Source organism: Triticum urartu, chromosome 1 (genome assembly GCF_003073215.2).
Source record: "Triticum urartu cultivar G1812 chromosome 1, Tu2.1, whole genome shotgun sequence".
NCBI classification, from domain to species: Eukaryota; Viridiplantae; Streptophyta; class Magnoliopsida; order Poales; family Poaceae; genus Triticum; species Triticum urartu.
In genome coordinates this window covers 546,254,482-546,277,390 of record NC_053022.1, presented here as the reverse complement: position 1 = coordinate 546,277,390, position 22,909 = coordinate 546,254,482, and the positions used below count along the sequence as shown (strand labels likewise).

Sequence of the window (22,909 nt, the reverse complement as noted above, 5' to 3'; positions counted from 1 at the left end):
TATAGGCGGAACATCCGGTGTTGGCCCCACGTTAGCGTCTGCCTCTAAGTCCGGCTCTGGAGCCCGGCTGGTGGAGGCTTGGCCAGCAGGCTCTCCGGATATGGTCCGGCGAGCATTTTTCCTGCCAGGAACCATGGACGTTATTATATTTTAAAAGACGACAACCACAGAGCGGGGTTCTTTTTCATACCTCTCCGACGGCGTCTTAGTCCTGACCGCCTTCCTTTTAAGCCTACCCGGCTTCGGTGCCCCTCGTTGGTGAGTCACTACGGGTTCGGCATGGCGTCCCGAGGGCCTTCCCTGTAAGACACCATATGTGTGCGGTAGGTGCTACCTCTTGAGAACTTGCATTGGTTTTCCCTTGAGGAGGAAAGGGTGATGCAGCAAAGTAGCATAAGTATTTCCCTTAGTTTTTGAGAACCAAGGTATCAATCCAGTAGGAGGCCACGCACGAGTCCCTCGCACCTACACAAACAAATAAATACTCGCAACCAACACGATAAGGGGTTGTCAATCCCTACACGGTCACCTACGAGAGTGAGATCTGATAGATATGATAAGATAATATTTTTGGTATTTTTATGATAAAGAGAAATAAAAGATGCAAAGTAAAATAAATGGCAAAGGAAAAAACTAAGTGTTGGAAGATTAATATAATGGAAAATAGACCCGGGGCCATAGGTTTCACTAGTGGCTTCTCTCAAGATCATAAGTATTTCACGGTGGGTAAACAAATTATTGTTGAGAAATTGACAGAATTGAGCATAGTTATGAGAATATCTAGGTATGATCATCTATATAGGCATATCGTCCGAGACAAGTAGACCGACTCCTGCCTGCATCTACTACTATTACTCCACACGTCGACCGCTATCCAGCATGCATCTAGAGTATTAAGTTCAAGAGAACAGAGTAACACTTTAAGCCAGATGACATGATGTACAGGGATAAACTCATGCAATATGATGTAAACCCCATCTTGTTATCCTCGATGGCAACAATACAATACGTGCCTTGCTGCCCCTACTGTCACTAGGAAAGGACACCGCAAGATTGAACCCAAAGCTAAGCACTTCTCCCATTGCAAGAAAGATCAATCTAGTAGGCCAAACCAAACTGATAATTCAAAGAGACTTGCAAAGATAACCAATCATACATAAAAGAATTTAGAGAAGATTCAAATATTGTTCATAGATAAACTTGATCATAAACCCACAATTCATCGGTCTCAAAAAACACACCGCAAAAGAAGATTACATCGAATAGATCTCCACAAGAGAGCGGGAGAACTTTGTATTGAGATCCAAAAAGAGAGAAGAAGCCATCTAGCTAATAACTATGGACCTATAGGTCTGAGGTAAACTACTCACACTTCATCGGAGGGGCTATGGTGTTGATGTAGAAGCCCTCCGTGATCGATGCCACCCTCCGGCGGAGCTCCGGAAAAGGCCCCGAGATGGGATCTTGTGGATACAGAAAGTTGCGTCGGTGGAATTAGGGTTTTGGCTCCGTATCTGGTAGTTTGGGTGTGACGCCCCCGATTCAATCGTACACTAATCATACACGCAAACGTGTACGATCAAGATCAGGTACTCACGGGAAGATATCACAACACAACTCTACAAATAAAATAAGTCATACAAGCATCATATTACAAGCCAGGGGCCTCGAGGGCTCGAATACAAGAGCTCGATCATAGACGAGTCAGCGGAAGCAACAATATCTGAGTACAGACATAAGTTAAACAAGTTTGCCTTAAGAAGGCTAGCACAAACTGGGATACAGATCGAAAGAGGCCGCAGGCCTCCTGCCTGGGATCCTCCTAAACTTCTCCTGGTCGTCGTCAGCTGGCTGCACGTAGTAGTAGGCACCTCCCGAGAAGTAGTAGTCGTCGTCGACGGTGGCGTCTGGCTCCTGGGCTCCAACATCTAGTTGCGACAACCAGGTAGAAGGGAAAGGGGGAAAAGAGGGAGAAAGCAACCGTGAGTAATCATCCAAAGTACTCGCAAGCAAGGAGCTACACTACATATGCATGGGTATATGTGTAAAGGGCCATATCTGTGGACTGAACTGCAGAATGCCAGAATAAGAGGGGGATAGCTAATCCTGTCGAAGACTACGCTTCTGGCAGCCTCCGTCTTGCAGCATGTAGAAGAGAATAGACTGAAGTCCTCCAAGTAGCATCGCATAGCATAATCCTACCCGGCGATCCTCTCCTCGTCGCCCTGTTAGAGAGCGACCACCGGGTTGTATCTGGCACTTGGAAGGGAGTGTTTTATTAAGTATCCGGTTCTAGTTGTCATAAGGTCAAGGTACCACTCCAAGTCGTCCTGTTACCGAAGATCACGGCTATTCGAATAGATTAACTTCCCTGCAGGGGTGCACCACATAACCCAACACGCTCGATCCCATTTGGCTGGACACACTTTCCTGGGTCATGCCCGGCCTCGGAAGATCAACACGTCGCAGCCCTACCTAGGAACAATAGAGAGGTCAGCACGCCGGTCTAAATCCTATGGCGTACGGGCCTGGGTCCATCGCCCATTGCACACCTGCACGTTGAGAGGGCGGCCGGAAGCAGAACTAGCCCCCTTAATACAAGAGCAGGCTTACGTTCCAATCCGGCGCGCGCCGCTCAATCGCTGACGTCACGAAGGCTTCGGCTGATACCACGACGTCGAGTGCCCATAACTGTCCCCGCGTAGATGGTTAGTGCGTATAGGCCAGTGGCTAGACTCAGATCAAATACCAAGATCTCGTTAAGCATGTTAAGTATCCGCGAACACCGACCAGGGCCAGGCCCACCTCTCTCCTAGGTGGTCTCAACCTGCCGTGTCGCTCCGCCACAAAGTAACAGTTGGGGGTCGTCGGGAACCCAGGCCCACCTCTACCGGGATGGAGCCACCTGCCCCTTCAGCCCCCATCTCCGAACAGTAACACATGTAATGTAATAGTGTAAAGTATATAGTATATGCCCGTGATCACCTCCCGAAGTGATCACGGCCCAGTAGTATAGCATGGCAGACGGACAAGAGTGTAGGGCCACTGATGATAAACTAGCATCCTATACTAAGCATTTAGGATTGCAGGTAAAGGTAACAACAGTAGTAGCAAGGACAGGCTATGCATCAGGATAGGATAACGGAAAGCAGTAACATGCTACACTACTCGAATGCAAGCAGTATAGAGAAGAGTAGGCGATATCTGGTGATCAAGGGGGGGGGGCTTGCGTGATTGCTCTGGCAAGAGAGAGGGGTCGTCAACACCGTAGTCGTACTGGGTAGCAGCGGCGTCGATCTTGGTGTCTAGAGAGATAAGAGGGGGAAGAAACAATAAATATAATGCAAACAAATGCATGACGATGCATGACATGACAAAGCGTGATGCTAGGTGTGCCCTAACACGGTACGAGGTGGTACCGGTGAAGGGGAAAACATCCGGGAAAGTATCCCCGGTGTTTCACGTTTTCGGGCAGAGGAGCCGGAGGGGGAAAGTTGCATGTTTGCTATGCTAGGGATGCGTGGCGGACGAACGGGCTGCGTATCCGGGTTCGTCTCGTCGTTCTGAGCAACTTTCATGTACAAAGTTTTTCCATCCGAGCAACGGTTTATTTTATATTAATTTTAAAAGATTTAAATCAATATTAGGATTTATTTAATTATTTAAATCAACATTATCCAGAACAGTGTTTGCTGACGTCATGTTGACATGGTCAACCTAACATGTGGGTCCCGTTCGTCATTGACTGTTTAGTCTAATTAGGGTTTAACTAATCTAATTACTGTTTAATTAAACTAACTAGTTAATTAGATTAGTTAATTAGGATTAATTAACTTAATTAATTAGTTAATTATTTTAATTATTATTTATTTATTTTTATATTTATTTATTTTTAATTCGTTCTGGGGTGCGGGGCCCGGCTGTCAATGGGCCACAAGCCTTAGCGGGCGCACGGGTGACGGGCGCGCGGGCGTGACCATGAGCACCCGATGGGGCAAGCTCGGGCCCTGGCCTCGGGCGAGACCAGCGGCGCGGCTGCCAGAGCGCGACGAGGCTCGGACCGGGCGGCATCGGTGACGCAAGCGAGTGGGGCGAGCAGATGGGGAAGGAGGCGACAGCGCGGGTCATGGGCAGCGTGCAGGGGCAGCGGTGCAGCAGCAGCGCTCGGCGATGCAAGACGCGGCGCGGGGGCGAGCGAGGGAGTGTGCGAGCAGCAGAAGCCAGCGATGGCGGAGCATAGGCGAGGCACGGTCGCGGCCGCAGGCGACGTGAAGCGGCACAGTCACGGCGACGGGTCGCAGGCGAGGTGCTAGTGCGAGTGGGGGCGCGGGATGTGGTGGCCGAACGCGGGCGCGCGTGGGCAGGCGGCGAGATGCGTGCACGCGGCCGAAGCGCGTGCGGGGCGGTGGTGGCTGCGAGTGGGCGCCGGAGCACGTGCGCGACAGAGAGGAGGGGAAGGCGGTGAGAGGGAAGGAGAAGGGGAGGCCTCACGGGCGATGCAGGGGGAGGCAGTGGGCTCGGGGAGGTGGCCGCAGTGTCGCCGGCGATGGGGGCGGCGGAGGGCGGCGCCGTGCGGGAAGGTGTGGTGTCGGGGCCGAGCGGCGGAAGGCTCGGGGCGGTTCCAGCGGGGAGGAGGTGACGACGACGGCGGTCCGACGAGGAAGCGGCGCCGGCGAGGTAGAAGCGGGGCGACGGGGGTCGCCTGCCCCCGATCCAGATCGGGTCCGAGAGGAGGGGCGCGAGGAGAGAGTGGGGAGAGCGATGGGGTCGTGCGCCCTCTCCTGTGACGGCGCTGGAGGGAGAGGATGGGATCGTGGGGGAAAGTGGGGTGGGGCTCTAGGGTTTCGGGAGCAGTGGGGGGATATGGGCGCGGCTGGTGGGCCGGCCTGGTGGCCTGCTGGGCCGGTTGGCCCAATGGGGGGGGGGCTTCTCTTTTTTTGAGCTTTGTTTTCTGTTTTCAATTTTCTTTACTCTTTTGCACTTTATTTTAAAAGCAAATGCTTTCAGTTACAGATAAAACTTGGTACATAAATGCTAGGCAGTGTAATGAGCTAGCCCAGAAGGTTATGATTTATTTTGAACAATTTACACATTTGTTTAAATTGTAAGGTCCTAATATAATTGATGTTGGTTCAATTTTAACTGGGTTAAAGGCATTTTAAATATTCAAATAATTTTGGTTCTTATATTTTAATTACTTAGAGAATATTTGCAACCCGCTGAACATTTTTATTTTACATGTTGAAGAATTATTAATTTGACTTGCCATTTGAATTTGACTTTGAACTCGATTTGAAACAAGTGAGGTTTGAACAAAAAATATATTAATTATGATGACCTGACATCATCAGTCATAGGATTACTGTAGCTTAATTATCCGGGCGTTACAATTCTCCTCCACTACAAGAAATCTCGTCCCGAGATTTAAGAGGTGGAGTAAAGGAGAAAGTTCTGGTTACGAAATTCTAACGAATCTTCTCGGTCTTGGTTGCTCTTCTCGAAGAAGTTGACCGCTTTCATTGGTGTCTTCATTCCTCTGTTTCAGGTCATCAGGATGAAGCCGTCCTCCTTTCTTCGGAAATTCCGTCGTACTTACGAATAGGTAAGGGGCTACTCTAAAACGATAGAATGGTATAAGGGGAAATCATCTGGGTTATCCTAGGAGTGAACACATGAGTATCTCTATTGTTGAACAAATGAAACACATCAAGAGACAAGTAAGAAGGTACCATAAGAAGTTTAAAGCGGATAGCAATCATTCGTTGCCTGAAACAGAGTGTGAAAGGGGTTCAGAGCAATGGAAATAAGTATTGTGTTTCATACTAGAATTGATGATCTCTCAGAAGGTGGCTCATGAATTACATACGAAGCCAAGCGTGAGGAATTGCTTTGGAAACAGGGGGTGTACAGGAGAGTCAGGTTTCGATCCTGTGGGATTGTGGGTTATTGGCCCACCATGTGGGTTAAAAGTAGGAAGGACGTTGACAACTTGCATGGTCATGATAGCAAGGCATGTCGGAGAATAACATGTCAGTTATGTCGGCAACAGCGTCGGTACCAAGGGCGAGGGATGAAGAGAACCATTTTCCTGCTCGTTGCAACAAGGCGGACCAATAGGCAAAGTTCTCGTCCATCGGTGGCTACCAAAATATCATCAACAATAGTAACAGGGTCTTGCTGACGGAATTGTACACCGAGGTGCTTACATAAGTAGTGAATCTTTACTGCTTAGGTTATATAGATCACAATAAAGGTCAAACAAACCAATGAAAAGGAAAATGTGATCATCAGGTTAAACAGAACAATGGAAAGGAAAATGTGTTTAAACACATATTTCAGGGGTATATCCTTCCCAATGATAAGCAGAGCATGGTATCCATGACAGGTTATAATGTAGAAAACTCTTTGGGTAAGGGGAGAGAAATTTCATGACTTTACCCATACAACGGTGTTTGGATAATTGAGCAAGAAACATTTAGCATTGGGCTTCAAATGTTCTTGTTGAAAATCGGAGTACCACAGACATGCTTTGAGATAGCATTGACATGGTCTTCAAGCAAAGGTCGGACTTGGATATACAAAAGATTCATCAGGAACAACTTATAGAATAAGTCTCACAATTTCCTCATGGAAGAATGGTTAAACTTGCTAAGATGGAAACTATAACAACAGGTCCTCCGGCCGGGTGTGCTAAGCACGACATCTTGGATATAAAAGATGGTAATACTCCAAGGTAAAGAAGAACAAATGTTGGATAGCAAGGAACTCAAGGTATAACACAAAACAGGAACAAGTTTGTGTTGGAGGGAAGGCAATAAAGTTGTCGATGATAACACAATTCATCGAGGGGCAGGGATGGTGTTTCTCATCATGACTTCGATTGATATCCTAGAAGAGCTCAGAATGCTGATGATGATCACAACACAATTGTTGAGATATTTCATGAAGATGTAATCGATCGACGATGGCATCAAGTCAAAGAATGATGAAGCGAATGGCTATTGGAACCACTAGTACAATACAAACTCGGAATCAAGCTTGTTGTTCGAGGTGAAATGACAAGACATGGAAGATCAACGTAAGCTTAGCTCATCGTCAAAAATTGTGCTCTGGGAAGAAAGACCAGGTAGCACAGTTAAAATTTAGCACAAGAATGATATAGCCGATCAGGCTAGGAATGACTTGAAGGATTATTAAACTCATAAGCAACAAAGATTACTTAGAGTTATCGAACCAGAGTGCGGAGTCGATTCACTATTCGGTGTTCTTGGTTGACGACAACCCAGAACCTAGGAACAATTGGATCCGGTGAGTGATAATAGTTTATGAAGAACCCATAAGAAGTTATGATGTCCCATGATATTCTCGAGATACCAGGGGGTAATACTCGACGACGGATCAAAGTAGAGGTTGGACTAGGGTAATGCTCTGCAGAAGACAAGTGCTCAAACTTGCACGAGAAATGGAATCAAGGAGAAACATGGTTGGAATCAAGTCCACAGATACAAGATGAACTTATAACAAGGGGATAATTATTTTAAGAGAAGCTTCCATGATAAGGTATACATCGGGTCCATGGGCATGAACACCGGGTTCAAGGTCGACTCCCACTTCTTCAATGCATAACCTTTCATTTTACTTCTCGCCTTTGATGGAGCTGTAGTGTAGAAATTATATCTGGCAAAACAACAAAAGAGTATGACTCAGGAAAACTTCCTGGTTCATACAGTTTGGGGAAGGCATAGGTTCAATCCATCGGGGCATCTTAGGACCATATACCACAATTTTCAGGAATAAATAACACAAGCTCGATAGTAGAGCATGCGTGAGAAAGCAGATGATATAATTTATCAAAGGCATTATGTATCCAAGGAAAGGATCACAAGCTCATTGAATATGAAGGATTTTGTCGAACAAATCCAACAAAGGATCTGGTGGTCCACAAGGGATCTGATGTGAGCATCGGTACTCAACCAGAGGAAGAAAGAAAGCAAAGGCATCAGATTATATAAACAACTGACTAATTCAAAGCTCAATTGCAAAGGAATTATGATTTACAAAGCAAAGGACCAGAAACAGACGCTCTGGTCAAGGATGGATAAGTTCAATAGACTCAAGGGCACAACCGACGGTAATTGATTGGCGAGAACCAGCTCATGTTTAAAATGGCGTCTGAGCCGAAAGGATGAATTTCAGGATCTAATTGAGGATTGCGAGCATTCGCAACCTATTGAATCAACGGGCTTGAAATGATAATGACAAAGGATGCCAATAATACTACGAGACCTATGAGATTAATCATAATGCAAGCAAGCAAGAATTTCAAGAGTAATAGTCGGATGAGGATTTTCGAAAGATCGAATGGTATTTCAAAGACTTTTGTGAAATACTTGAATCAAATGGGATGAGCGGATACTCGGTAAGAGCGAGGAATTATCCACATTGGTATTCATGTGGCAAGGAACTGCAAGGCAGTATGCTCAAAGTATTCTCGGAACAATGAGAGGAATTCGTGGTATCTTATAATAACAAGGTCACGGGGAATGATTGTACGAATGGCAAGTGTAAGTAGTCATCCATAAGGAATTTTCGAAAGTCGGGAATAACAAAAGTGGTGCGCACAAAGTCTCGAGAGAACATCTGAGAGTAACTTCGGAATCTTCTGGTGTAGTAAACGATCATCGTAATAAGGTTCTCTCCAGGTGGAAGTAGTTACGAGAACCTAGAGTCAGAGTTAGTAAATTCATTTTAACCCGAATAGAAGAGAGATCAGAGTCCCAGAGTACGGATCGAGGAGTAAAAGATCCTAATACCACCCATATGGCGATGTGGGCCCGTAAGCCGCACAACCATGTTAGTAAAAGTTTTTCAATGACTAGACTCGACTTCGGCCAAGGAGTTGGAAAGGGGGATTCCTACAGGCAGTCGGCTCTGATACCAACTTGTGACGCCCCCGATTCAATCGTACACTAATCATACATGCAAATGTGTACGATCAAGATCAGGGACTCACGGGAAGATATCACAACACAACTCTACAAATAAAATAAGTCATACAAGCATCATATTACAAGCCAGGGGCCTCGAGGGCTCGAATACAAGAGCTCGATCATAGACGAGTCAGCGGAAGCAACAATATCTGAGTACAGACATAAGTTAAACAAGTTTGCCTTAAGAAGGCTAGCACAAACTGGGATACAGATCGAAAGAGGCGCAGGCCTCCTGCCTGGGATCCTCCTAAACTACTCCTGGTCGCCGTCAGCGGGTTGCACGTAGTAGTAGGCACCTCCCGAGTAGTAGTAGTAGTCGTCGACGGTGGCGTCTGGCTCCTAGGCTCCAACATCTAGTTGCGACAACCAGGTAGAAGGGAAAGGGGGAAAAGAGGGAGAAAGCAACCGTGAGTAATCATCCAAAGTACTCGCAAGCAAGGAGCTACACTACATATGCATGGGTATATGTGTAAAGGGCCATATCTGTGGACTGAACTGCAGAATGCCAGAATAAGAGGGGGATAGCTAATCCTGTCAAAGACTATGCTTCTGGCAGCCTCCGTCTTGCAGCATGTAGAAGAGAATAGACTGAAGTCCTCCAAGTAGCATCGCATAGCATAATCCTACCCGGCGATCCTCTCCTCGTCGCCCTGTTAGAGAGTGACCACCGGGTTGTATCTGGCACTTGGACGGGTGTGTTTTATTAAGTATTCGGTTCTAGTTATCATAAGGTCAAGGTACCACTCGAAGTCGTCCTATTACCGAAGATCACGGCTATTCGAATAGATTAACTTCTCTGCAGGGGTGCACCACATAACCCAACACGCTCGATCCCATTTGGCCGGACACACTTTCCTGGGTCATGCCCGGCCTCGGAAGATCAACACGTCACAGCCCTACCTAGGCACAATAGAGAGGTCAGCACGCTGGTCTAAATCCTATGGCGCAGGGGTCTGGGCCCATCGCCCATTGCACACCTGCATTTTGCGAGGGCGGCCGGAAGCAGAACTAGCCCCCTTAATACAAGAGCAGGCTTACGTTCCAATCTGGCACGCGCCACTCAGTCGCTGACGTCATGAAGGCTTCGGCTGATACCACGACGTCGAGTGCCCATAACTGTCCCCGCGTAGATGGTTAGTGCATATAGGCCAGTGGCCAGACTCAGATCAAATACCAAGATCTCGTTAAGCGTGTTAAGTATCCGCGAACGCCGACCAAGGCCAGGCCCACCTCTCTCCTAGGTGGTCTCAACCTGCCCTGTCGCTCCGCCACAAAGTAACAGTCGGGGGCCGTCGGGAACCCAGGCCCACCTCTACCGGGATGGAGCCACCTACCCCTTCAGCCCCCATCTCCGAACAGTAACACAGGTAATGTAATAGTGTAAAGTATATAGTATATGCCCGTGATCACCTCCTGAAGTGATCACGGCCCAGTAGTATAGCATGGCAGACGGACAAGAGTGTAGGGCCACTGATGATAAACTAGCGTCCTATACTAAGCATTTAGGATTGCAGGTAAAGGTAACAACAGTAGTAGCAAGGACAGGCTATGCATCAGGATAGGATAACGGAAAGCAGTAACATGCTACACTACTCTAATGCAAGCAGTATAGAGAAGAGTAGGCGATATCTGGTGATCAAGGGGGGGGCTTGCCTGATTGCTGTGTCAAGAGAGAGGGGTCGTCAACACCGTAGTCGTACTGGGTAGCAGCGGCGTCGGTCTCGGTGTCTAGGGAGAGAAGAGGGGGAAGAAACAATAAATATAATGCAAACAAATGCATGACGATGCATGACATGACAAAGCGTGATGCTAGGTGTGCCCTAACGCGGTACGAGGTGGTACCGGTGAAGGGGAAAACATCCGGGAAAGTATCCCCGGTGTTTCACGTTTTCGGGCAGAGGAGCCGGAGGGGGAAAGTTGCGTGTTTGCTATGCTAGGGATGCGTGGCGGACGAATGGGCTGCGTATCCGGGTTCGTCTCGTCGTTTTGAGCAGCTTTCATGTACAAAGTTTTTCCATCCGAGCAACAATTTATTTTATATTAATTTTAAAAGATTTAAATCAATTTTAGGATTTATTTAATTATTTAAATCAACATTATCCAGAACAGTGTTTGCTGACGTCATCATGACGTGAGCATGACGTCAGCAGTTGACCTGGTCAACCTGACATGTGGGTCCCGTTCATCATTGACTATTTAGTCTAATTAGGGTTTAACTAACCTAATTACTGTTTAATTAAACTAACTAGTTAATTAGATTAGTTAATTAGGATTAATTAACTTAATTAATTAATTAATTATTTTAATTATTATTTATTTATTTTTATATTTATTTTATTTTTAATTCGTTCTGGGGTGCGGGGCCCGGCTATCAATGGGCCACAAGCCTTAGCGGGCGCACGGGTGATGGGCGCGCGGGCGTGACCACGAGCACCCGATGGGACAAGCTCGGGCCCTGGCCTTGGGCGAGACCAGCGGCGCGGCTGCCATAGCGCGACGAGGCCCGTACCGGGCGGCATCGGTGAGGCAAGCGAGTGGGGCGAGCAGATGGGGAAGGAGGCGACGGCGCGGGTCACGGGCAGCGTGCAGGGGCAGTGGTGGAGCAGCAGCGCTCGGCGATGCAAGACGCGGCACGAGGGCGAGCGAGGGAGTGCGCGAGCAGTAGAAGCCAACGATGGCGGGGCACGGTCGCGGCCGCAGGCAACGTGAAGCGGCACGGTCGCGGCGACGGGGTCGCAGGCGAGGTGCTAGTGCGAGTGGGGGCGCGGGATGTGGTGGCCGAACGCGGGCGCGCGTGGGCCGGCGGCGAGATGCGTGCACGCGGCCGAAGCGCGTGCGGGGCGGTGGTGGCTGCAAGTGGGCGCCGGAGCGCGTGCGCGACAGAGAGGAGGGGAAGGCGGAGAGAGGGGAGGAGAAGGGGAGGCCTCACGGGCGATGCAGGAGGAGGCAGTGGGCTCGGGGAGGTGGCCGCAGTGTCGCCGGTGATGGGGGCGGCAGAGGGCGGCGCCGTGCGGGAAGGTGCGGTGTCGGGGCCGAGCGGCGGAGGGCTCGGGGCGGTTCCAGCGGGGAGGAGGTGACGACGACGGTGATCCGACGAGGAAGCGGCGGCGGCGAGGTAGAAGCGGGGCGGCGGGGGTCGCCTGCCCCGATCCAGATCGGGTCCGAGAGGAGGGGCGCGAGGAGAGAGTGGGGAGAGCGATGGGGTCGTGCGCCCTCTCCTGTGACGGCGCTGGAGGGAGATGGTGGGATCGTGGGGGGGAGTGGGGTGGGGCTCTAGGGTTTCGGGAGCAGTGGGGGGATATGGGCGCGGCTGGTGGGCCGGCCTGGTGGCCTGCTGGGCCGGTTGGCCTAGTGGATTTTTAGCTTTGTTTTCTGTTTTCAATTTTCTCTACTCTTTTGCACTTTATTTTAAAAGCAAATGCTTTCAGTTACAGATAAAACTTGGTACATAAATGCTAGGCAGTGTAATGAGCTAGCCCAGAAGGTTATGATTTATTTTTGAACAATTTACACATTTGTTTAAATTGAAAGGTCCTAATATAATTGATGTTGGTTCAATTTTAATTGGGTTAAAGGCATTTTAAATATTCAAATAATTTTGGTTCTTATATTTTAGTTACTTAGAGAATATTTGCAACCCACTGAACATTTTTATTTTACATGCTGAAGAATTATTAATTTGACTTGCCATTTGAATTTGACTTTGAACTCGATTTGAAACAAGTGAGGTTTGAAGAAAAAAATTAATTATGATGACCTGACATCATCAGTCGGAGGATTATTGTAGCTTAATTATCCGGGCGTTACATTGGGGTACGTAGGTATATATAGGAGGAAGGAGTACGTCGGTGGAGCAACAGGGGGCCCATGAGGGTGTAGGGCGCGCCCCCCTACCTCGTGGCCTCCTAGTTGATGTCTTGACATGGGGTCCAAGTCATCTGGATCACGTTCGTTCCGAAAATCATGTTCCCAAGGTTTCATTCCGTTTGGACTCTGCTTGATATTCTTTTTCTGCGAAACTCTGAAATAGGCAAAAAAAACAACAATTCTGGGCTAGGCCTCCGGGTAGTAGGTTAGTCCCAAAAATAATATAAAAGTGTATAATAAAGCCCAATAATGTCCAAAACAGAATATAATATAGCATGGAACAACCAAAAATTATAGATACGTTGGAGACGTATCAAGCATCCCCAAGCTTAATTCCTGCTCGTCCTCGAGTAGGTAAATGATAAAAACAGAACTTTTGATGTGGAATGCTACTTGGCATAATTTCAACGTAATTCTTCTTAATTGTGGTATGAATATTCAGATCCGAAAGATTCAAGATAAAAGTTCAATATTCACATAAAAATAATAATACTTCAAGCATACTAACTAAGCAATTATGTCCTCTCAAAATAACATGGCCAAAGAAAGTTCATCCCTACAAAATCATATAGTTTAGTCATGCTCCATTTTCATCACACAATAATGCTCTCATCATGCACAACCCCGATGACAAGCCAAGCAATTGTTTCATACTTTAGTAATCTCAAACTTTTTCAACCTTCACGCAATACATGAGCGTGAGCCGTGGATATAGCACTATGGGTGGAATAGAATATAATGATGGGGGTTATGTGGAGAAGACAAAAAGGGAAAAGTATCACATCAACGAGGCTAATCAATGAACTATGGATATGCCCATCAATTGATGTTAATGCAAGGAGTAGGGATTGCCATGCAACGAATGCACTAGAGCTATAAATATGTGAAAGCTCAACAAAAGAAACTAAGTGGGTGTGCATCCAACTTGCTTGCTCATGAAGACCTAGGGCATTTGAGGAAGCCCGTTGTTGGAATATACAAGCCAAGTTCTATAATGAAAGGTTCCCACTAGTATATGATAGTGACAAAACAAAAGACTCTCTATTATGAAGATTATGGTGCTACTTTGAAGCACAAGTGTGGTAAAAAGGATAGTAACATTGTCCCTTCTCTCTTTTTCTCTCAATTTTTTTTGGGGGGGCCTTCTCCCTTTTTTTATGGCCTTTCTCCTTTTTTATTTTTTTTCCTCACTTGGGACAATGCTCTAGAAAATGATGATCATCACACTTCTATTTATTTACAACTCAATGATTACAACTCGATACTAGAACAAAGTATGACTCTATATGAATGCATCCGGCGGTGTACCGGGGTATGCAATGAACCAAGAGTGACATGTATGAAAGGATTATGAATGGTGGCTTTGCCACAAATACTATGTCAACTACATGATCATGCAAAGCAATATGACAATGATGAACGTGTCATGATAAATGGAACAGTGGAAAGATGCATGGCAATATATCTTGGAATGGCTATGGGAATGCCATAATAGGTAGGTATGGTGTCTGTTTTGAGGAAGATATAAGGAGGTTTATGTGTGAAAGAGCATATCATATCACGGGGTTTGGATGCACCGGCGAAGTTCGCACCAACTCTCAATGTGAGAAAGGGCAATGCACGGTACCGAAGAGGCTAGCAATGATGGAAAGGTGAGAGTGCGTACAATCCATGGACTCAACATTAGTCATAAAGAACTCACATACTTATTGCAAAAATCTACAAGTCATCAAAAACCAAGCACTACGCGCATGCTCCTAGGGGAGTAGATTGGTAGGAAAAGACCATCGCTCGTCCCCGACCGCCACTCATAAGGAGGACACTCAAAGAACACCTCATGTTTCAAATTTGTTACATAACGTTTACCATACGTCCATGCTACGGGACTTGCAAACTTCAACACAATTATTTTTCAAATTCACAACTACTCAACTAGCACAACTTTGATATCACTACCTCCATGTCTCAAAACAATCATCAAGCATCAAACTTCTCTTAGTATTCAACACACTCATAAGATTTTTTTACTAGTCTTGAATACCTAGCATATTAGGATTATTTAAGTAAATTACCATGCTATTTAAGACTCTCAAAATAATCTAAGTGAAGCATGAGATAATAATATTTTCTATAAAACAAAACCACCACCATGCTCTAAAAGATATAAGTGAAGTACTAGAGCAAAAACTATATAACTCAAAAGATATAAGTGAAGCACATAGAGTATTCTAATAATTTCTGAATCATGTGTGTCTCTCTCCAAAGGTGTGTACAGAAAGGATGATTGTGGTAAAACAAAAATCAAAGACTCAAATCATACAAGACGCTCCAAGAAAACCACATATCATGTGGCGAATAAAAATATAGCTCCAAGTAAAGTTACCGATGGAAGTAGACGAAAGAGGGGATGCCTTCCGGGGCATCCCCAAGCTTTGGCTTTTAGGTGTCCTTAGATTATCTTGGGGTGCCATGGGCATCCCCAAGATTAGGTTCTTGCCACTCCTTGTTCCATAATCCATCAAATCTTTCACCCAAAACTTGAAAACTTCACAACACAAAACTTAAAGTAGAAAATCTCGTGAGCTCCGTTAGCGAAAGAAAACAAAACACCACTTCAAGGTACTGTAATGAACTCATTATTTATTTATATTGGTGTTAAACCTACTGTATTCCAACTTCTCTATGGTTTATAAACTGTTTTACTAGCCATAGATTCATTAAAATAAGCAAACAACACACAAAAAACAGAATCTGTCAAAAACAGAACAGTCTGTAGTAATCTGTAGCTAACGCAAGATCTGGAACCCCAAAAATTCTAAAATAAATTTATGGACGTGAGGAATTTATCTATTAATCATATGCAAAAATAATAACTAAATATCACTTCTCAAGTAAAAATGGCAGCAATTCTCGTGAGCGCTAAAGTTTCTGTTTTTTACAGCAAGATTAAAAAGACTTTCCCCAAGTCTTCCCAACGGTTCTACTTGGCACAAACACTAATTAAACACAAAAAACACAACCAAAAAAAAGTCTAGATAAATTATTTATTACTAAACAGGAGCAAAAATCAAGGAATAAAAATAAAATTGGGTTGCCTCCCAACAAGCGCTACCGTTTAACGCCCCTAGCTAGGCATAAAAAGCAAGGATAGATCTAGGTATTGCCATCTTTGGTTTTCAAATTTTTTAGTGGAATCAAGCTCGAATCCGGGAGGTTCTTTACGTTTCCCTTCATATTCAGAAAATTTTAGATCTAAAGAATCCAACCGCTTGTTGCAAAGGGTAATCAACATATTCATGCGGTGAATATTTCCGCTAACACTCTTAAGAGGTTCAAGAGACTTTTGTAAAAGGGACAATTGCATTTTTACCCCTAGTTGGTTCCTACCCACGGGTTTTGCCCTTACTTTTCGAGCTTGCTCAGTTTTTCCCTTACTTTTTCCGTCGTGGTCCCTCGAATGCCCTTTGACCATTTGACCAAAACTTTCAAAAGTCATAACTAATTCATAAGAACTCATAAAATGCAAATAAGATATCAAAATGTTCAGATAAACATTAGCTTTATGTGCATATCATTTGCATTCAGGACAAAAGCACCCTTTAAACAACCTGAGGTAATTAATGTTATTAACATTATTAAAAATAAAAAGGTATAAACCATATTTTTTTCATGAATAAAAATTACATGCAAATGTAGGTGATGTTTTCTGAACATCCAGATATCTTATTTGCATTTTTCTAAGTTCGTATCATCTTGTTACGAATGTTCTAACGACTTTGACCATTATTTAGAAACTTTATAACAAATTGATACGAACTCTGAAAAATGCAAATAAGATATCAGGATGTTCAGAAAGCATCACCTACATTTGCATGTAATTTTTATTCATGAAAATAATATTGTTTCTACCTTCTTATTTTTAATAATGTTAATAACATTAATTACCTCAGATAGTTTAAAGGGTGCTTTAGTCCTGAATGCAAATGATATGCAAATAAAGGTAATGTTTATCTGAACATTTTGATATCTTATTTGCATTTTTCTGAGTTCATATGAATTAGTTATGAATTTTCCAAGTTTTGGTCAAACGGTCAAAGGGCATTCGAGGGACCTCGACGGAAAAAGTAAGGGCAAAACTGAGCAAGCTTGAAAAGTAAGGGCAAAACCCGTGGGTAGGAAACAACTAGGGGAAAAAATGTAATTATCCCTTTGTAAAATCTTAGTTACTTCACAAAAAAATTCAAAAACTTGTGTCTCTTCCTGGGTATGTTGTGGCCCCTTTTGTTGAGGTAGTGTTCCCACTACCCCTCTATGATTTCATGCGCAACACTGGGATCAATTTCAATAAAATTTCCTTTGGCAACACAATCCAAGAGTTGTCTGTGGGACATATTTAGTCCAACGTAAAAACTGCGAAGCAACATTCTAAAATTCACCTCTAAGGTGCAATTACGATAAGATTCCATCATCCTACACCAAGCATCTTTTAAATTTTCTCCTTGTCTTTGTTTAAAGTGAAGAACTTCAAACTCAGGGGACAAAGGAACAGATAGGGGACTAGCCATAACGACAAGCAAACGATCCGACACACAAGAAAACAAGAAACGGGCAAAAAGAGGCGAATAGAGAAAGAGAGGGAGGATGGAGAGAGAGGGCGAACAAAACGGCAAGGGTGAAGTGGGGGAGAGGAAAACGAGAGGCAAATGGCAAATAATGTAATGCGGGAGATAAGGTTTTGTGATGGGTACTTGGTGTGTTGACTTTTGTGTAGACCTCCCCGACAACGGCGCCAGAAATCCTTCTTGCTACCTCTTGAGCACTTGCGTTGGTTTTCCCTTGAAGAGGAAAGGGTGATGCAGCAAAGTAGCGTAAGTATTTCCCTCAGTTTTTGAGAACCAAGGTATCAATCCAGTAGGAGGCCACGCACGAGTCCCTAGCACCTACACAAACAAATAAATCCTCACAACCAACGCGATAAGGGGTTGTCAATCCCTACACGGTCACTTACGAGAGTGAGATCTGATAGATATGATAAGATAATATTTTTGGTATTTTTATGATAAAGAGAAATAAAAGATGCAAAGTAAAATAAATGGCAAAGGAAATAACTAAGTGTTGGAAGATTAATATAATGGAAAATAGACCCCGGGGCTATAGGTTTCACTCGTGGCTTCTCTCAAGAGAATAAGTATTTCACGGTGGGTAAACAAATTACTGTTGAGCAATTGACAAAATTGAGCATAGTTATGAGAATATCTAGGTATGATCATGTATATAGGCATCACGTCTGAGACAAGTAGACCGACTCATGCTTGCATCTACTACTATTACTCCACACATCGACCGCTATCCAGCATGCATCTAGAGTATTAAGTTCAAGAGAACAGAGTAACGCTTTAAGCAAGATGACATGATGTAGAGGGATAAACTCATGCAATATGATGTAAACCCCATCTTGTTATCCTAGATGGCAACAATACAATACGTGCCTTGCTACCCCTACTGTCACTGGGAAAGGACACCGCAAGATTGAACCCAAAGCTAAGAACTTCTCCCATTGCAAGAAAGATCAATCTAGTAGGCCAAACCAAACTGATAATTCTAAGAGACCTGCAAAGATAACCAATCATACATAAAAGAATTCAGAGAAGATTCAAATATTGTTCATAAACCCACAATTCATCGGTCTCAACAAACACACCGCAAAAGAAGATTACATCGAATAGATCTCCACGAGAGAGGGGGAGAACTTTGTATTGAGATCCAAAAAGAGAGAAGAAGCCATCTAGCTAATAACTATGGACTCGTAGGTCTGAGGTAAACTGCTCACACTTCAACGGAGGGGCTATGGTGTTGATGTAGAAGCCCTCCGTGATCCATGCCCCCTCCGGCGGAGCTCCGGAAAAGGCCCCAAGATGGAATCTCGTGGATACAAAAAGTTGCGGCGGTGGAATTAGGGTTTTGGCTCCGTATCTGGTAGTTTGGGGGTACGTAGGTACATATAGGAGGAAGGAGTACGTCGGTGGAGCAACAGGGGGGCCGCGAGGGTGGAGGGCGCGCCCAGGGAGGGTAGGCGCGCCCCCTACCTCGTGGCCTCCTGGTTGATGTCTTGACGTAGGGTCCAAGTCCTGGATCACGTTCGTTCCAAAAATCACGTTCCTGAAGGTTTCATTTCGTTTGGACTCCGTTTGATATTCTTTTTCTACGAAACTCTAAAATAGGCAAAAAAATCAACAATTCTTGGCTGGGCCTCCGGTTAATAGGTTAGTCCCAAAAATAATATAAAAGTGTATAATAAAGCCCAATAATGTCCAAAATAGAATATAATATAGCATGGAACAATCAAAAATTATAGATACATTGGAGACGTATCAGTAGGTGAAGTGCGAAAAAACGATCCTTCTCAGAAGTTGGGACTCCGGTTTAACTTACATGCGATGCAGGGAGCAGTCCAGGATAATCGGCTATGATGGCCACCAAGGCACCGTCACGGCTTAACTGATAGAACGTCCTGTCGATGAGCTCCACAAATGTGTCTGGATCTTCTTCGAGTCCAGGGTCGAGGGCCCGGTCAGGGTCCTGTGGTTGTGGAGACGGGTTGTGGACCTCCCTCACAGCTTTTTGAAGTTCCTGCTATGAAATAGCAAGGTAAATACTTATGACGAAGAATGCGGGAAGGTCTGGTGAGGGAGTCCTGGATTAGGGGGTCTCCGGACAGCCGGACTATATCCTTTGGCCGGACTGTTGGACTATGAAGATACGAGATTGAAGACTTCGTCCCGTGTCCAGATGGGACTCTTCTTGGCGTGGAAGGCAAGCTAGGCAATACGGATATGTATATCTCCTCCTTTGTAACCGACCTTGTGTAACCCTAGCCCCCTCCGGTGTCTATATAAACCGGAGGGTTTTAGTCCGTAGGACAAGATACAATCATACCATAGGCTAGCTTCTAGGGTTTAGCCTCTTTGATCTCGTGGTAGATCAACTCTTCTAATACTCATATCATCAAGAACAATCGAGCAGGACGTAGGGTATTACCTCCATCAAGAGGGCCCGAACCTGGGTAAACATCATGTCCCCTGCCTCATGTTACCATCCGCCTTAGACACACAGTTCGGGACCCCCTACCCGAGATCTGCTGGTTTTGACACCGACATTGGTGCTTTATTGAGAGTTCCACTGTGTCGTCACCATAAGGCTTGATGGCTCCTTCAATCATCGCTAGCGATGCGGTCCAGGGCGAGGTTTTCCTCCCCGGACAGATCTTCGTATTCGGCGGCTTCGCACTGCGGGCCAATTCGCTTGGCCATCTAGAGCAGATCGAGAGCTACGCCCCTGGCCATCAGGTCAGATTTGGAAACTTGAACTACTCGGCCGACATCCGCGGAGACTTGATCTTCGACGGATTCGAGCCCATGTCGGACGCGCCGCGCAGTCACAACGAGCATGACGTAACTCTGTCATCAGATAGTGTTCGCGAGATTGCATCCGCAACTACTCCGGCCGTTAATCCGGAGCAAATCGCGCCATCCGAGGGCGGAGGGATAGACCCCGCCATGGAGGCCGCACTCTCAGTGGCGATAGAGCCAGACACTGACTTCACCCCTTTCAAGAGCCGCGTCGCCGAACCACTGGATTTACCTCCGGCCACGGACTCCGAGCCGCCTACATCCGGGCCCGTCGAATCCGACGGAACGCCGATCATGGAGTTCACCTCTGCGGATATCTTTCAGCACTCACCTTTCGGAGATGTGCTAAATTCATTAAGGTCTCTCTCCCTGTCAGGTGAACCTTGGCCGAACTATGTCCGGCTAGAATGGGATGCGGACGACGAAGAAATTCGCTGCCCACCCACCACCCACTTAGTAGCCACTGTCGACGACTTAACCGACATGCTCGACTTCGACTCCGAAGACATCGACGGTATGGACGATGATGCAGGAGACGAATAGGAACCACCGCCCATAGGGCGCTGGACCACCACTTCATCACATGACGTATGCATGGTGGATACACCCAGAGAGGGCAATGGCAAAGAGACAACGGAGGATGCCCCCTCCAAGCAACCCAAGCGTCGACGTCAGCGGCGCAGCTCTAAGTACCGCCATAGCAAAAACAGTGATAACAGCGCAAGAGGAAATAACAGTCCCGTCAACTCTAGAAGAAACGACGACTGCACCACCCCGGTGGTAGAGCACGATCAAGATGCAAACTGCAAACATAGTACGGATCTGACGTCCGAACACGACGACGCCTAGGATAAGCCTCATCAAACCCCGTCTGGGGAAGAAAACAGTCCGGACGAAGATGCACACATCATCCCGGAAACGCACTCGGAGCAAGAGAACCTCCGCAGAAGGCTTATTGCCACGGCGAGGAGCTTGAAGAAACAGAAGCAAAGGCTCAAGGTCGCACAAGATACGCTCAACAGCAGGTGGAACAAAGTAACAAAGTATGGTGGAAGTTACCATAAAAATAGCTATCCAAAGCGCAAGCTATTACCGGAATTCGACGATGAGGCCTTAGAGCCCATACAGCCGAAGAATGATACGGCCAACCGGCCGGATCCACCACCTTGTGAGCGCGATAGAGCGACTAACAAAGTCGCGCATAAGTCAACACACGATCTACGTGAGAACTTGCGTCAAAAATCCGGCGCGACCAGATCCATCTATGGATCTAGGAAGCGCGCTACGGTACAAAACCAACACTAAATACTACAACCGTCCGAACACCATGGCACATCCCAATACAGGGGTGCCGCACACCCCTTATGTTTCACTGATGAGGTGCTGGATCACGAATTCCCAGAGGGATTCAAACCGGTGAACATAGAGGCATACGACGAGACCACAGACCCTGGAGTCTGGATAGAGGACTTTATCCTCCATATTCATATGGCTCGTGGAGACGATCTCCATGCCATTAAATACTTGCCCCTCAAGCTTAAAGGGTTAGCTCGGCACTGGATGAAAAGCCTCCCCGAAAACTCAATTGGAAGTTGGGAGGAGCTCGAGGACGCTTTTCGGGCCAATTTTCAAGGGACTTATGTCCGACCTCCGGATGCAGACGATTTAAGTCATATAATCCAACAGTACGGAGAGTCTGCCTGAAAGCTTTGGAACAGGTTCCTCACCAAGAAGAACCAAATCGTCGACTGTTTGGACGCTGAAGCCTTAGCAACATTTAAACACAGCGTGCGAGACAAATGGCTCGCCAAACACCTCGGCCAAGAAAAACCGAGAACAATGGCAGCCCTAACAAGCCTCATGACCTGCTTTTGTGTGGGCGAGGACAGTTGGTTGGCCCGTAGCAGCACCAGCGACCCAAGCACATCCGAAGTCAGGGATGGCAATGGTAAACCACGACGCAACAAAAACAAGTGTCGAAATAAAGAAGGTAGCCCAGATAACACGGCGGTAAACGCCGGATTCAGGGGCTCCCAACCAGGTCAGCGGAAAAAGCCTTTCAAAGGCAGCAGAGAAGGACAATCTGGCCTAAACAAAATTCTTGACAAACTCTGTCAGATTCATGGCACCCCAGACAAACCTGCAAATCATACCCACAAAGAATGTTAGGTCTTCAAGCAGGCCGATAAGCTAAACGCCGAACACAAAGGGGAAGAGACACCAAGCGAAGACGAGGATGAACCCCGCCAGCAAAGCGCCGGAGGACAGAAAAAGTTCCCACCAGAGGTTAAAACAGTAAATGTGATCCATGTGACAAAGAGGAGAAGCAAGCATGCACTCCGAGGCACACGCGCCATAGAGCCCGTCACCCCTAGGTTCAACCCCTGGTTGGCCTGCCCGATCACTTTTGATCGTAGGGATCACGAGACAAATATCCGGCACGAAGGACTGACGGCCTTGGTGTTAGACCCAATAATAACTAGGTACCATTTCACACGAGGCCTCATGGACGACGGCAGTGATCTAAATCTGATATATCAGGACACAGTCCGCAAAGTGGGGATAGACCCGACACAAATAAGCCACAGTAATTCTACCTTCAAGGGAGTAATACCAGGCCAAGAGGCCCGCTGTACGGGCTCT

At 46.2% G+C, this 22,909-nt stretch overlaps 1 pseudogene; it reads left to right on the top strand.

Moving 5' to 3' along the window:
• The first annotated feature begins 11,608 nt into the window (after positions 1-11,608).
• Positions 11,609-22,909, top strand: part of LOC125533106 — a 33,252-nt pseudogene continuing 21,951 nt past the window's right edge.